We start from the raw sequence: 15,990 nt of genomic DNA, 5'->3' as shown, positions 1-15,990 counted from the left end.
AGGCTGCTGAACACCAAGTGACTTATCACTTAAGCACCATGTACAGCAGCCAGTCGGACTCACGAACAATACATTACTTTTGCATTGACCTGCACTATTTCTTACTATTTATACAGTATACACTGTATATATGTCTTATTTTATTTATCTTATTCTAGTGTTTCTTCTTTATGTCGCAGCGTCACACCAAGACAAATTCCTAGCTTGTGTAATACTGTGTATTACATGAACAATGGCAATAAATCTGATTCTGATTCTGATTCTGCGTGGTGAACAATAACAGATATTAAGAGATCAAGAGATTATTGACTGAAGAAAGGTTGAGATACATTAATGATGGCCTCATGTTTTGATAAAAGACATTCAGAAAAGGTAAAGAAAAAGGGGGATTGGAATTCAGTTAAAATGTGTTTTTGGTTTTTCTTTGGTCAACATTCTTACTAATTTGACTGCGTCTCTCTGTTTCTGGCTGTTTTCTGTCTGCTATCATTCCTTCCCTCCCAGTTTATACTTAGGCTCTGCTTGCTGCCAAACACACGTAAGCAGTTTAAACACACCAAAACACACACCAAACACACTTTCCTGTGCTGCTCTCTTCAACCTGCTGCATCTTTAACCCTGTTGCCAATTGTTTGTTTCAGTTTATCATCATTTTCAGTTTAAAATTAATTCAATTCTCCCATCAGAGTTACAGTTTGTAACTTTGATGCAACACTTTCAATTACTCTCTGTAAAACAGAGATGTTTTTTTATATAATAAAAGGAATAACAGAGCAATGCAGAAAAGGAAGAGAGAAATACATCACAAAAGCTTTATTAAGATAACAAAAACTACATTATCTATTGAAAGGCCTGGGCTAGTAATAAAGTTTTAAGACCTGATTTAAAAGAAGTGAGAGTGAAAGCAGTCCTCGGCATTTGAGCTCAGGCAGGAAGTTTGTTGCGCAAGTGAGGAGCATTTTTGCCAACAAAAAGCAGCTTCACATTGTTAATGACTCTAAAAAACAGGACTAAACCTGTTCCTGTGGGCCTGAGGGAGCTGGATGTTTCCATCCTGTACACGTAACTCTGAAATGTATTTCCCAAGAGCATTCAGTTTTTTTATAAGCCACATCAAACACATTTAACTATTAATGTGATCTACAGTGGCACCTCGTGGTTATATGTGCTACTTCAGGCAGTGGTTTCAAATCTGTAATTTCATTAAAACCGGCAAGTGAATTCGTTATTTAATAACACTTTGAAAATAAAAAAGGTGTCCATGGATGCATGCATGCAACATATTCTATATTTCCAAGAATAATTTAGGTCTGATTATTTTTTTTCCAAGTGATTTTGATATTAAAGATTTCACTAAACTGGAAATGAATTTGTCATTTTATGAAAAAGAAAAAAAAATCGGGTTCTTCCATATAATGACACCATTGTGCCCATGCTACAGCCAAGTTTCTGTCTGTAGAAGCTGTCTCAGAATTGGGAGTAGGTGGAGATGAGACCGGCGGAACATGTGCAGATGTGGTCTGCGGATAGTTGAGCTCTGTTTTTGAGCATGTTGTCCGAGACACCTCATCCAGTTCAGAACACTTGCCTGTATGTATATGGAAAAAGTGGAATCCAAGGCACTGACCTCTTTCTCTTGAACGACCCTCAGCCACTGCTTTAGGTATGTGGAGGGCACTTGGGTTAAAATAAGCAGAAGTCTTTACTGACCACACCAATCATAACGTCAAATTCACTCGGAACTCAGAAGATGTCATGGACAAAGTTTTGGTAAACAATAAAGCTGACAGAAGCCTGAACATTGAAGTGTTCAAAAAGAGCAAGGAGCAGTATCTTTTGACCCCCGTGACACTCTACAACACAAGCTATATGTTATACAACTCCTGAACCCCCGGACACAGATGGTACCTTCGATGGTTGAGTGGAAGGAGAAGGAAAGTACATCAGGGAATCTTTGAAATGTGTGGTTATCCTGGTTGGGCCTTTCTAAAATCCACAAAGAACAACAACAAAAAAAAAAACTAGAGAGAGATAAACCTGTTAACACAGACAGAGACTGGTCCACCTTGAGGACAAAACTTCCAGGCATAAACAAAGTACGTGATTTTGACTGAAATCACAATGACAATAATGCAAATTACCACAATGACCACTAACAGCAGCACTCAGTAAACCAGAACAGCATGCGTAACTCTGGGGCTCCCACCAGTTAATTTGGAATTGAAGAAGCCGTTTGGCTAAGAGGTGAAACATCTTCAAAAACCTAAAGGAAGACCAGTTGAATTTTCTTAAGCCAAGAATTCCCTGGATGGTTGACTGTGTTTGTGCTGTATGTGTACGCTGTGGTGAGCTGGTGAATTTTTCAGAAGTGAAGTTTGGAATGAGCTACAAGTAAAGTACTCATCCAAACACACACACACCTCTCTACAGGCTTGGACCGGCACACATACTTTTGTCAAGTATCTAGTCGGTGGTTTCCGTGCCACCCTGTAATAATGAAAACGAAGATCACTGATCCCAACCATGGTTAAAATAAAACTTTATGCTGTATGCAAGAGGTTGATTGCTGTTATAAATGCGATAATGCATAATTTATTTCACTTTATTTAAGTACAACTAATTTATTACATATTTTAGGTTTTACTCAAAGAGAAGAGAAAGGTTAATATATTAATATCAAAATGACTTGAAAAAATAATCAGATTTTAAATTATTCTTATGAAATAAAATGTGCTGTATGCATTCATACATACACACATTTTATTAAATAACGAATTCAGTTCCCAGTTTTCGTAAAATTACAGTTTGGAAAACCACTGCCCGACATATCTCATACAAACACTAGATGGCAGTGTTGATCCTATTAGGATGAGTTCCCTGTGACGTTGCTATAAAGCGCTGAATGGGCCTCAACACATTTCAGAGTTACTTGCTGAATATGAACATCCAGAACCCTCAGGTCCCCAGGAAGAGGTTAATTCCTGGTTTACAGAGTCACAAACAAATATTGGAAGGATTGGCAACAGACAGGAAAAATACAGAAACAAGGAGTCATAAACTAGTAGGAGGATCAACAAAGAAGAATAGATTTTTTAAATAAAAAAAGTAAATTCCACTACTGCTCTCTAATTTTAAATTACATTTCTTAATGTCATTAAACCCAAAACGAGGGCAACTTTAATGTAACTCAACCTTTCTTCTCTCAATAATGTTTAGGCAGAGCAGATGAATTAAACTGACCACTTCCAGAGTCTCAACTTCTTTCAAAGACCAAATTCAGGGGAAAATAACCCCAACATGTGGGTATCCGAGGACAGGCGATGTAATACTTGGGCGGGTGGGTTCCAGTAATCAGGCTAAAACCCAATAAAATCTGGCAGCTTTTATTCACTCAATGGCACTTTGATTCACACGTGAGGGAACAAAAAGAAAAGCCTCTTGGCCTCTGAGACTTAGCCATGAACCCCATCCGCCTGGTCCATATTAGTGCACGTTCCAAATGTTTGGAATACTTTTAACACGTTGTACATTGATTACTCTGTCACTGGGTCCATCCTGCCAGTGACTGACAGAAGACATATGATTTTAATGCCTCGAGTACTCGTGTGATCCAGCTTGGACAAGGAGTAAAACAAGATTTTCTTTCAGCTCCTCGAGTGTCTCTGGGATCTAGCACCTCAAGACTGTTCCCATCTTCAAAGAAACCATTGTAACTCTTTGTGGTGTCACACAAAAGGTGGATTAAAATCAAGGATTAACAGTTTTTTTTGTTTTTTTTAAATTCTCTGTCAAAATTATTTACGAAGCAGCACCTTTTTCCACTAGTGAGGGATGAGATATATTATCTAGATTCCTTGAATAACAATGAAAGATAAAAGCGGCGCTGTTGATGTTGTTGCTGGGGCAACAGTCTAATTTATGTGTACTCAGATGCGAGTGGCTGATCTTAAAACACTGTGAAAGCCTCTGGTAAGTGCTTGACTGTTGCCACTGTTGCTTCAGTTCAGGCTCTGGGTGTTTGGAAAAGACACTTCATAATAAAGGTAAAATAACCTCAACCCAAATAAAAATATATAAAAACAGAGGAAAATACATTTCGACAGATACAGTATTTCAGTTAATCTCCATCGGTGCTCAGTTTGATAAGTGAATGACAGATATTCAGGCTACAAACGTCACTGTGACTGATGAGTGTTTAAACTTCCATAATCGGACCTTCTGTTCTGGATTTATCTGCCAGTCAAATGAGGAGTTCGCAGCCATTCGAGTGTGCATTGCGACAGCACAGAGACGTAAACAAGTGTTTCGTATCAAACCACAGAACATCTGCTGCTCGGCCTCGTTTTCTATCTCAATCTTGAGAAAACGAAAAAAAAGTTCAGTGTTTGAAGACATACAAACACGCCAGCTTTCAGCTTTTGCCTCAGCTGTGATGGAAGTTAGATGCTGGAGTTATCGGGTGAAAAGTAAATAAATGTTTTTGACCTGACAACAATGATGGATTCACTCCATTAGGAACAAGAGTGGTCTTCAAAACACAAGTCCGTGTTTGCACAAGTATTTAATGAAAGCCAGTAAAGGAAACAAAGGGAAGAGACGCATACATCATAATGCTTTACTTGCATTTTCAATCCAACACTTTGCACCTATTCATCTTTCCCTTCTACACAAAGATCAAATAGAATGTAAACTTGAGCTGAAGAGGCGACTTTTGTAGTTTTGAAACCACATTTATCCTCAGCCTGGATCCAAATTGCTGCAGACACTGAACAGAAATGAAAAGTATTTTCACTAAAAGCTTGCCTTGACCTCTTCTGCCCAAGTGCTTTCTCCTTTTAAAAGTAATTTTACCTCAAGTGCATGACCCAAAATAATAGTAAAAAACAGCCCGTGGGATAAATAGAGCTCTGTTTACGTCGGCGTATATCTCTCAGAGTAAATTCAATGGGATAGCTTTGGGCTTTTGTAAACAGTGTGCTATGTATTCTCTATTTTAGCAGGCCCCTGGCTAAATCAGTCCAAGTCTCCTTAAGAAACACTTAAATAATATATACATGAAAGGGTGCATTTAAATGTCAAATCTTAAAATGACTTTTTAATCTCGTTTTTTGTTCAACGGGCACCATGAGCTTATTTGACCTCCAACTCTTTATTTATTCTCAAAACAGGAAGACATGGAAACTTTTCAGTTAAACATAATTTATTCAATATAAAAAGCAACACTTAGCAAAGTTAACATAATATTTTCTCGACAGCGCCAAGACCGACAGCGCCCATGGCAGTGCTAATACACACTTATTCAGATGTCCTCAGTAGCATTTGACAAACAATCTGTCCTCTACTGTCGTTTGGTGCAAAGAAGCAAACCATGCACAGTATAGTATTACTGCGTAATAATAATATTATCAATGACATGTCAACCACAACTTAGCATGCGTGGACAGTGTATTACATCAACCATTATGCATGATTTATATCAGACATCTGCATGTCAAAAAACATCCTCCTCCTCTTGGAGGATGTGTGAGGCGTCTGTGTGGGAGTCACAATTGATGGTCACAAAAATTGTAGTAAAACATAAAGTTTAGTTCAGCTAATCAAATACACGAGTCATTTCCCATTTGTTTGTCTGCAAGATGGTTACAAAAGCAGATTAAGGAGATACATTTTATTATGTCACACTGGTTGTTTGCCACTATTGATATTGAGCAGAAAACTGATCAAAGTGAACCAGATTATTGCATAATCCAAAAACATTGTGCAGGTGAGGTTTGAAAACAATTAGTAACTACAAGGTGACTTGTAGAGTCCACACAATTGTTTTGCAGTATTTTCTAAAGATGTGAGGCAGTGAATTGGGGTTTAACCCTTCACCACACTGTCGTGTGTCCATCAGTCTTTGGCGCGTCCTTCCGTCATCCCTTGCCAACCCGATCTTCCTCCCCAGACCTGAGTGGCTCCAGGTCCTCCTCAGAGCTGCACGTACTGTGCTGCCTCCTGTGCATGAACATCCTGCGACGGGTCTGAGTGCTCAGGTCCAGCAGGTCGAAAGAGTCACATGAGAAGAGGCTGTCCTCGCTAACCACGCTGGAAGGCCGGCTGCGCTGACCCTCTTTGGCCCCTGTGCCCTGGAGGAGCTGCTGCAGGTCCTCTGGGAATATGGGGGCCGATGAAGAGGGAGACGAGTGGCTCTCGTTGGAAGGTCCAGACTGCGGGAAACTTGCCGTTACGTTTCAGAATACCCTTCCGTCTTCTAACTGCCCTCTGTGCGCAAGGTGGGGCTGTCTTATGATGCCGGTAGATAAGAGTGTTGTTTGAGGGAGCACATATCAGCCGGATCACTTTCCCTAATTCCTGCTCCAGAGTTCCTTCTTTCTGTGGAGGAGCCATAACCTGACTCCCTTTCATTCAGGTTTTTTAGAATGCCCTTTTTGGGCATTTTAGATGAAGGTTGACTGAATGTGGAGGGAGATGGCAGGCTGGTGGACAGGACGTCAGAATACACGTGGGCATGTGGACAAGGCTGGGATGGAGTGTTTCTTTCGGAGGGTTTTGGAAACTGAGTCGAAAACTCCTCTGTGGTTTTAGAATGCCTTTAGGCTTCTTTCTATCACTCGTGGAATGACAGAAATCGCCAGCGGAAGAGGGTGGAGATGCAAAGGCACTGCCACATGCTCCGAGAGCTGTCTGTGGGATTGCGTTTTCCTTGCGTGACTTCCTGAGGCTCAAAGTTCCTCTGTGCATCTGTCCTCCTCCCCCGCCTCCTCCCCCTGCTCGCTTTTAAGAGGCAAGGTGAAGTAGCAGGGGTTAGTGGAAAGTGCAGGGGAACAAGAAGTGTCAGAGGGCACGAAAGAGTCAACGGTCATATCGTTGGTGGCCGTGATCCGATTCTGCCAGTCGATGTAGCGAGCCAGCAGCGGAGAGGGGCATTCCGGGTGTGGAAGTGAAGGGCAGTCACACACGCTTTCCTCAAGCCCCAGTTCACCCACCAGTGGTTGGCAACGTCCTCTATTGTAGCCCTCTCGTCCACTCGCACGGTCAACAACCAGTCGATCAGCGCACACGCATCTGGAGGAAACAGCAACGGCTTAACAACCAATCATTCTTTATTTAACTCTACTGGTAGAGGTAAAAAAAAACAGTCAGAAAATGGGAAATGGTTGTTGATGAGACATTGACACCACAGCCCCTTTACCTGAGGGGGGGTTGGGCCTGCGGTAACAGCCTTTAGTGATCTGCTCTGTGAGCGTGTGGTGTGGCTGGCCCCGTCAAACGGCATACTGCAGTACACCAGGGCATAGAGCAAAACTCCCAGGGCCCAGCAGTCCACCTAGCATACAGAAACACACACATGCTAAAATGGGACACTGCATCACTGGTGCAGCATGGCAGGGCTGGCATTGTAGATGCACTTTGTGTAAGCAGGCACGTATTGTCCCACCTCAGGCCCTTGATAAGGCAGCCCTTTCACGATCTCTGGAGCAGCATAAAGTGGACTTCCACAGTAGGTCTGTAGCAGAGAGTCCCTTTTGAAGTGATTGGAAAGACCAAAGTCAGCCAGCTGCAGACAACAGAAGGGGGAAAAAAAAGCAATAAATGCCATGCATTTCTTAACAGATGGACCTAAACTCATTCATAAGGAACCGGATAAATAAATCAAGTACAAATTATTCCTTAAAAACTATTAAAAACCAACACGAAACACATATGCTGCTTGAAATACTCCACAGCTGTGGGCATAAATGAGCATCTGTGCACGTGTTTTGTAACACGTAAACAAAACACTTTGCATGACGGTGAGTCTCCGTCATTGAGAACTTAACAGCTGACACTTTAAACTTTATGACATAATGGACTAGCACTTGGTGCTCATTCACATAAACAGAGATCCTTGTGTGGGGCAAATTCCTTTTAAGTGAGCATGTGCTGCAGGATCTTTACCCATGTGGCAAAACAAGCTGCTAACTTTAACGGGGCCAACCAAAAATAGGTATGGGGAGATGATGCCAACATGCGCGTGTGTGAGCCAAGGGAAGAGAAAACATCAGGCTGCTCACACTCACGTAACGGAACAATCACTCACTCAACACTGCAAGAGAGAGATATACAAACATACTGAGGCTCCTCTCTATCTTAGAGATACTGACGCGAGCACCATCCCGCTATCAGCCCCTGTGGTGTTAGAAATAGTCAACATGACAGCTTCAGTTCCCTGGAACGGCGTTTCAGAGGAACGGAGACCTCACACACTGGAAGTGACACTGTTATTCGAACATAAGCACAGATATTCTACAGAGTGGGAATGCAAGCAATATGAAGTGAGCACGTGCTACAGTTTCCACAGCTTTTTTCCCGGCGTGCTGCTCTGTTTTATGTGTGAAGTCGTGTAACTTGTCTTTCACCACCAACCATGTGAGGCTCTCGCAGACACTTTCCCTGGTGTCAAATGCTTATATAAGACAGACTCTTCCTTCCAAAGAGAACAAGCTCATCCTGGTACACGTGCCTGGAATTGCATGAGCGGACATTGCCCTGCTCCACACAAGCTGGGCCGAACACTTGCCACGCTGCATCCTGTGCTGCATTTGACGGTTTTGTCAGGGGAGAAAGAAGTCACCCACTCCTAAAACACCAAGACCCGAATATTTTCCTGACACGACTCTTTCCCACCCATCCCATTAAGCAGCTATTGTGCAGACAACACGGACAGGCATTACACAGAGGTTTGGTCATTTCCTGCAGCGGATGCTGTGCACAAACTATGGTGAACCAGAGGTTTGTAATGAATGGACAGCTGAGAGGTGTGTTTTCTTTTGACAGACAGACAAAGCGCACTTGAACAAAACCTTTCCGATTGGCTCGATCACCACCGGATTCCCAACATTCCCCTCTGGCCGTGCACAGTTCCCATATAAGGCAGGAAGCTCCATGTTAAGGAAAGAAATGGCTGCCAGTTTCCTATAAAAGACCAGCGGCGATGGCTTAAAGACACAGAAACATGCTAAAATGGGAAAATGGAAAAATATTTCCATGCAATTAGTAAAATCTAAAGGTTCCTCAACACTGAGTGACAAGGCAGTGCACAGTACATTACGACCTTCTCCCATTGGGCAAACCCTAAAATTGAAACAGGGACTTAAATATATTTGAAAAGATAAGTTACAACAGTGTTACCTTCACGTTCATATCTTCATCTAAAAGGATGTTCTCCAACTTGAGGTCCCGGTGTACAACACCGATCTGTAACACACAAGAGCAGTAGGGTCACTCAGATGGATTCTGAATGCAAACATTGGACTGAAGGGTGAGAGATACAGATTATAATCCCAGGCTGCCGTGCACAAAGCGTCTGCCTTTCAGTTTTACTTTTATAAGCAGCAACATTCTGCTAAGGCCTCGTAAAGCAGGGCCACATGTCAAACACACCGGAAATGCTCTCAGAGTTTCATCACCAACAAGCTTTGGCGAATGGTTTGTTTGGGCTAATTCGTCTCAGAAAATGCGAAGAATTCGTGTGGCGTTACACACCTGGGAGCAAACCAGAGCATTAACATGTGGATCTTGGTGGAAAGAGCCTCAGCAGACTGGAGGAGGGGCAAATAAGGAGCAAATCATAAAAAGAGATGAGACACAGAAGAAGGTGGCCACCCAGCTAGGTGAGTGATGAATGGGATGGAACTAATGGACCGAATACATACAATGGCCTTCCACATTGCTGTCAGGTTCCCTTAATGAATACAACATAATGGCCGGCTTTGTCTCCTTAATTACTTCATCTTCATAGTGCTCAGATAAGTAACGGCCCGTGACCTTAGACGGTGTTAATACACAGTATATACAGAATTCAAGCCTCTGCTCTTAAGCTGGAGAAACTACAGCCAGATAAGGAAGATAACAAAAAGAACAAAGGCTTAGAATTTATGTCCATTCACCTTTTGAAGTTCCAATAATCCCTCCATGTGCCTTGCATACCTCAAAGGCACATTCAATAATTCATTCATGCTGGAACATTCATATCTATTTTGGGACAGTATTCCAGGGCACGAGTTGTACAGAATCCAGTTCTCTGTCCCGTTTAATATAAGGGATTTATGGAAAAGCCCAGCTGCCAAAATAAGACTTATATGAAAACAAAAACATGTCTGTCATATGCAGCTCAGATGACTGAGAGGCACAGCTACCAAATTGCACTTCTGGATTAAAGGGATTTATAATAAGTATCTCAATAATTCTTGTTTTGTGGCTCCACTGTTGATTTTACGCACACACAAATAAACAGTGAGACAAAGGAACAATGTATTTCTTTGCCAGGGTTTATGCTAATGTGTAGGAAGCTCATTAGGGCAAGACGGTAGTGACCTGTGTCAGTGTGTGACTGTGAAAAACAGTCAAGGGATAATTTGCTCTTAACCCAGAGAGATTGGGAAAACTCAAGTCAAGTTTTTCTGATGTATTAGGATTAGGATTTAGTAGATTTAGTGGTACTTTAGTTGCTTGCGCACAGTTGAATACAAACATGGATTTAGGCACGTGCCTTCATGCAGTTTGCTGGCTCACAAAGGTGGCAATTAATTTACAACTTTCTATCAAACACCATGAAACACGACCAGAATATCACACACAAATCCTAAAATAATCTGGTAAACAAGACCAAAATACTTTACTTGGTCAGTGTGTTTGTTGAAATGGTTCAGTGTTACAAAGAGAGGGAGCAGTGTAGCAGTGGGTGCGCAACCAACAAGGCAGCGGGTCAACTAACAACAATCATTCCATGCTGGAGGAATGGAATATTTGCTGGGTTCACAGGGGACTCCAGGGAGACCTCTTAGCAACTCAAGACCTTCCTTTAAATGTCCACAAGTCTTCCAGAGAAGACCAGTCATGGCGTGCATGGTGGGACTGCAGGGAGAAAGCCATCTCCACACGATTAAAAACCACATGAATAAGCCAGAAGGCTGTTAGAAAGTCTTCTTTGTACAGACGAGTTGAGAACAGAACCTTTGATTCAAACGAGGATTTAAGAAATAGGTTGAATTCCAGCAACTTTATCTGTAAAATGTGGTGGTGGAAGGAGGACAATGCCAAGACATTCATATGTGGTTCGAGCATCAAGACTTAGAGCAAGAACACAACATGAGAATATGTCAACACATTTGCGCATGTGTGTGTGTGTGTACCTTGTGGCAGTAGTGGACAGCAGATGTGATCTGTCTGAAGAGGCCTCTGGCTTCTGTTTCGGACAGTCTCCGTCTCTCCAGGACATAATCATACAGCTCTCCTCTGCTGGCGTACTCCATCACAATCACGATCTTGTCCCGGCTCTCAAACACTGCGTATCAGAACAACACATTTACACCAACTGCAGCATGCAAACAAGCATCACATGATCATTAATATGAGATATATTTCTGAAATCATCCACTTAAGGCAAAAAAAACAAACGATTTATTTTCGACGGCATGCTAAAACACGGCAGCCTGGAGCAAACCTTATTCAAACAGGAGGAAGCTGTGCACTTGTTTGGACTATTTTCAGCTGCACAATATTTACATAGTGTACAAGTAAATATTTATACATGTTTTCTGTAAAAGCCAGGCAGCATCAAATAATAAAATGTAATATTTTATAGTGGCAATTTGAAGTGTTTCCCCGGTATGTCCTTGCACATCAATGGTGATGAGGCACAGGGGTCGCAGCCCTATTAGGGCAGAGCGTAAGACACTGGTGATGAGCCGTCGTGAAATTACCACGTGAGTTTTGATATTTGAAGTAAAAAATGCCACGTCAATGACAGGAGCCTGGAACAATTCCGTAGACATATTTGACTCTCGGTTTTAATTTTGTGGCTGATTCTTTGTAATGGCGACAGGACATTCTCTCTGTGAATGTGTGACCTACCCTCATGGAAGCGAATGATGTTGGTGTGCCTCAGGGAGGCCGTGATCTCAATCTCACGCTGGATGTGAATTCTGTCCAGGTCTTCGACGATGCGCTCCTTACGGATAGACTTGATAGCCACCTGACAGAGGAGATGCATTATGGTGAGTCTGTACAGGAACACGTGCTTAAAACAGACTCTCATGACTGAGAGTAAATCTATGGTTCTCAAACAGAACTTCCTAAAAATAAGGGTCAGCGGAGGACAGGCGACAGGCTTTGTCCCTTGTCAGGTTGTTGTTGCCCATTTCCACAGGTTTTGGTGCCAGCAAACCCAGATTCCTCTTTAATTTGATGACAAAGCAGTCGTTACGCAAGTTCTTATTTATTCCCCTCATGAGACCTTTAAGCGCTCAAGACAGTGAGCAACACGTTGTTCATGTCACCGCTTGAACAAATAAGCAAGTAGACAGAGATGTGTACAGCACAGGGGTCCGCAAATTGAATCTCTGGGTGATGGAAGTGATTATGTGGGTTTTAAAAGCTGGACAGTGAGAGCAGATCTCTTGTGATCTGAGCATGCTCAGAGGCATAAGGTTGACAGCTGCACTGTTCACACTCTACTTCACTAATCTCACTCACTCCCTGTACCCCAATGTAACCCCGTACCAAAACCAAACCGCCACCCTTAAACAGACACCCTACTTTAATCCTTTTGGAGCAGGGTAACTGTCACACAAGCAAAAAAAGAAAGGCCAATGTGCAGACATTTGTGCCATATTTAGAACAGAATATACCAAAAAAAGACAACACGATAGAAAGGAAAATATGAAATAGTGCCGATGAGGCTTCTTTGTGATGTTCAGGTTCCAAATGTGCTGCTGAGTATATCCCCCCTGCATAGTTGCTCTAATGTCTCCTGGGAGGTGCAGGCCTACCCCCGGGGTCACAGCTCCAGCATTCTCAGCTGCTGGAAAAACACTATGAGATGCTAGAAGACACCATTCACACGCTCCATTAACCACAATAGTTATGCAACCCCAGGACACAGACATGACACATCAAATGAATGCATAACTCACTGTTTTAGTCCCTTTAATATCAATGATTCCAGAATGGAGTCAACTGTGAGTGACTCTTCATTCAGACAAATGGGGTACTGAGTCAGGGATAAGGCTGTCAGGTAAAATGGACTGTTACCAAATTTGGAAGAATGCGTGCTGTTTATTGGCTGACCTGTGGGCTGGGAAATCGTTGTGCAAAAAATGAAATTTGCAAGATTAACAAAGAGAGAGGAAGGAGACGGGAAGCAGGAATGGATGTGGACATGACTCTCAGGAATGGAATTAACGCCCGATTAGAGATATCTTTCATTCAAGTCACCATGAACATTAAATGCAATGAGGAAGTGTGTGTGTGTGTGTGTGTGTGTGTGCATGAGTTTGCATGTGCCTGTATGATGTCACTTTTTTGCATGGAGATATGCTACATACACTGGAGCTTCATTTTGTCCTAATATGGCCTTTAAGGGCTACTTCTAACAATAAGTCATTGTTCATTTAAATAATGCGTTGCATGACAGGTACTGTGCAACAAGCTCAAGCTGTAACATTACACATATAGGAAAACAATATAACAGGTGAGTCATGAAGCTGTAATCACATATGTGTGAAGTCATTTTCAAAGCAGGGTATCATTACTTTGAGAATTATTGAAATATTGTGGCTGCATAAAGGCATGATGAGCCTTGGAATGGCCATTCTACGACTTCCTGGACAGTTATTCTCACAATGATCTGCTCAAGTGCGCGTCCCAAGAGTCTGAGCATCAGGAAAACTCCACACTACTCAGGCTTCCAGCCAAATAAGCAAAGGATGGTATTATTCAGAAACCACGCACGCGCTCACTTACCAAAATATCCAGGAACTTCCAAAACTAGCGAACAGATATATATATAAAAACTCAAGATGACGTGGAGATTATTCACTTTTTTATGATTCATGAACAACTCATGAGTTAAAGCAACAGTTTTGACATCACAGGAAGTGGTTTTGGTGTTACTTAGAAGAGTCAGTGGTGCAGAGGTTAGCACAGTCAGTTCTAAGCTTGTGCCAGTGCACTCATATTTCCTAAGCCTACTCCTAGTTCTGTGGTATGTATTCCTGGAATGGACGGGGGACCTGTCTGTTTCCTGCCTCTGGACTATTGGTGGCTTAAAAAGAAGCTGAGCAGTAAGACAAGGAAGTAAAACGTCCAGAGGGGAAGTCTCTGCCCATCAAGAGAGAAGCTCAACTGCCAATAATGATGTTGCTACGTTGGAATTAAGAGCAGTTAGAATTTTCTGTCTGGTCGGAGTCAGTGGGGATATGCATAGTGTTCCATTACTGCAGCCTACCCCCAGAGGGCAGTCACACAGATTTAAGGCCCTCTGACTTTTAGCCCTGTGGGACTCATTCTTGATCACCCCCGTCTGCATCACCATACACCTGAGTCATGTTCGCTTCCCGAACCTCAGGCACGTTGCGTGGGCGACCTTGGGTCACTTCTTTATGTGACCTCAAATGATTTGTGCTCTCAGAAACTGCCTCCTCCTCTGCCCACTGCACTCAAGAGCCCCCCTGGCCTTGTTTCCAAAAATAATGTCTTTTTTGTTTTAAAGAATCCTTGGTATGTGCTGGCTGGTAACTCAAAGAATTCAGCATTTCCCCCTTGTCCTTCCAAACCCTATTTCACACCGACTGCCCATTATTTTTTTTCTCTGTACCCCTCTCTCAGCCTTCCTTTCATTGCCTCTCCCTGGCATGTCACTAGGTCTCGGAATTATGCCAGTCTCACAAGTTCATTATCCTGACTACAGAGTGTTTGTTTTCTGAAAAAGTGGGGTATCTGTCTCTTTGTGCTCAGATCAGATTTGGGGATTAAAATGCAGACATAATAGCCCCATGAGTCCTCAAAGTAATCTGGCACCACAGCCTGGATCATCTGGGACATGAAGCTGAACTAGGATGTCCTCCGGTGACCCAGCGCCTTCAATTGTGAGGCAAAAGAAAGTCCAAGCTCTTCTTTGAGAGACCTATTGTTGAGATTTTATCCCCTGCTTTAATTGCTGAATGAGTCAAACTACAGGCACCTCAGCTTGGCAACACAGAAAAAAATCTGCTCAGTATAGCATCAGCACACGCGCGCGCGCGCGCGCACACACACACACACACACACACACACACACACACACACACACACACACACACACACACACACACACACTATAACACTCACTGTCTTCAGGCTTGCTCTCTCCACCGCTTTCTTCACTTTGCCGTAGGTGCCTTTGCCCAGAGTCTCCATCACCTCGTAGCGGTGTTTCAGGTTGTGTTTATGCTGGTGTTTCCTCACTGCCGCGCCAGGTGCCCCCTCGGTGATCGCCGTCCTCTGCTGCTTGTCCCCCTTGCAAGGACTGCGGGTCGCCAGCCTCGGGGACTCCTCGCCGTGGTGGTGCCCGCTGGATGCCGCGTCCTGCAGACAGCAGAGCTCGGAGCGGTGGCTGGTGGTCATCGCGCCGCTGCTGTCCGCTTCGCGTCTTCCCATCCTCCGAAGGCAGCGCGCACCTGTCTGGATCCCCAGATGTTTTCGAACGCAGAGCAAAATGTGTCAACAACAGTCAGAGTGGCCGATAAATCGCCCATAGAGAGCCCTCCTCAAGCCGTGACCCACTCAGCCCGTCCATCCTCTCTTTTCTGTTATCCTCTGACCACTGAGAGCCACATGGTTGGGAGCGGTGGGCGGGGCCACCTCCCTCCACAAGGTCCCAGCGCGTCACATCCATTTGGGATCATTTTGTGTTTTCATGTTTGAATCTCAGTGGAAACCGAAGGCATGTATGGAATGGCATCCAGGGCGGTCGCCACGAATCCACCACTTTAATCAGACATGTTTGCTGAACTCTACACGTCAACAAAGACAATAAAAAAGCCTTGACCTCATTAAATCCTGGAAGTAGTGGGAGGGAGAGTACTTTGAAGTCAACATGATGGATCTGCTCCTGCAAACTTCTATACACCCATGATATTTGAAGACAACAGATAGATAACATTATAAACTGAAGATGAAAATAAG

General features: G+C 43.2%; 2 pseudogenes; one reads left to right on the top strand and one right to left on the bottom strand.

Annotated features, from left to right (window-relative positions):
• Window positions 1-21, top strand: part of LOC115249102 (cyclin-dependent kinase 17-like) — a 16,239-nt pseudogene extending 16,218 nt beyond the window's left edge.
• A 5,894-nt stretch (window positions 22-5,915) lies between these two features.
• LOC115249101 (NUAK family SNF1-like kinase 1) lies at window positions 5,916-15,842 on the bottom strand (annotated as a pseudogene).
• Window positions 15,843-15,990: the final 148 nt, after the last annotated feature.

This window comes from Takifugu rubripes, chromosome 3, assembly GCF_901000725.2.
Source record: "Takifugu rubripes chromosome 3, fTakRub1.2, whole genome shotgun sequence".
In the NCBI taxonomy this organism is placed as follows: domain Eukaryota; kingdom Metazoa; phylum Chordata; class Actinopteri; order Tetraodontiformes; family Tetraodontidae; genus Takifugu; species Takifugu rubripes.
The sequence above is the reverse complement of the archived record's forward strand: the minus strand, read 5'-3'. Positions and strand labels throughout refer to the sequence as shown.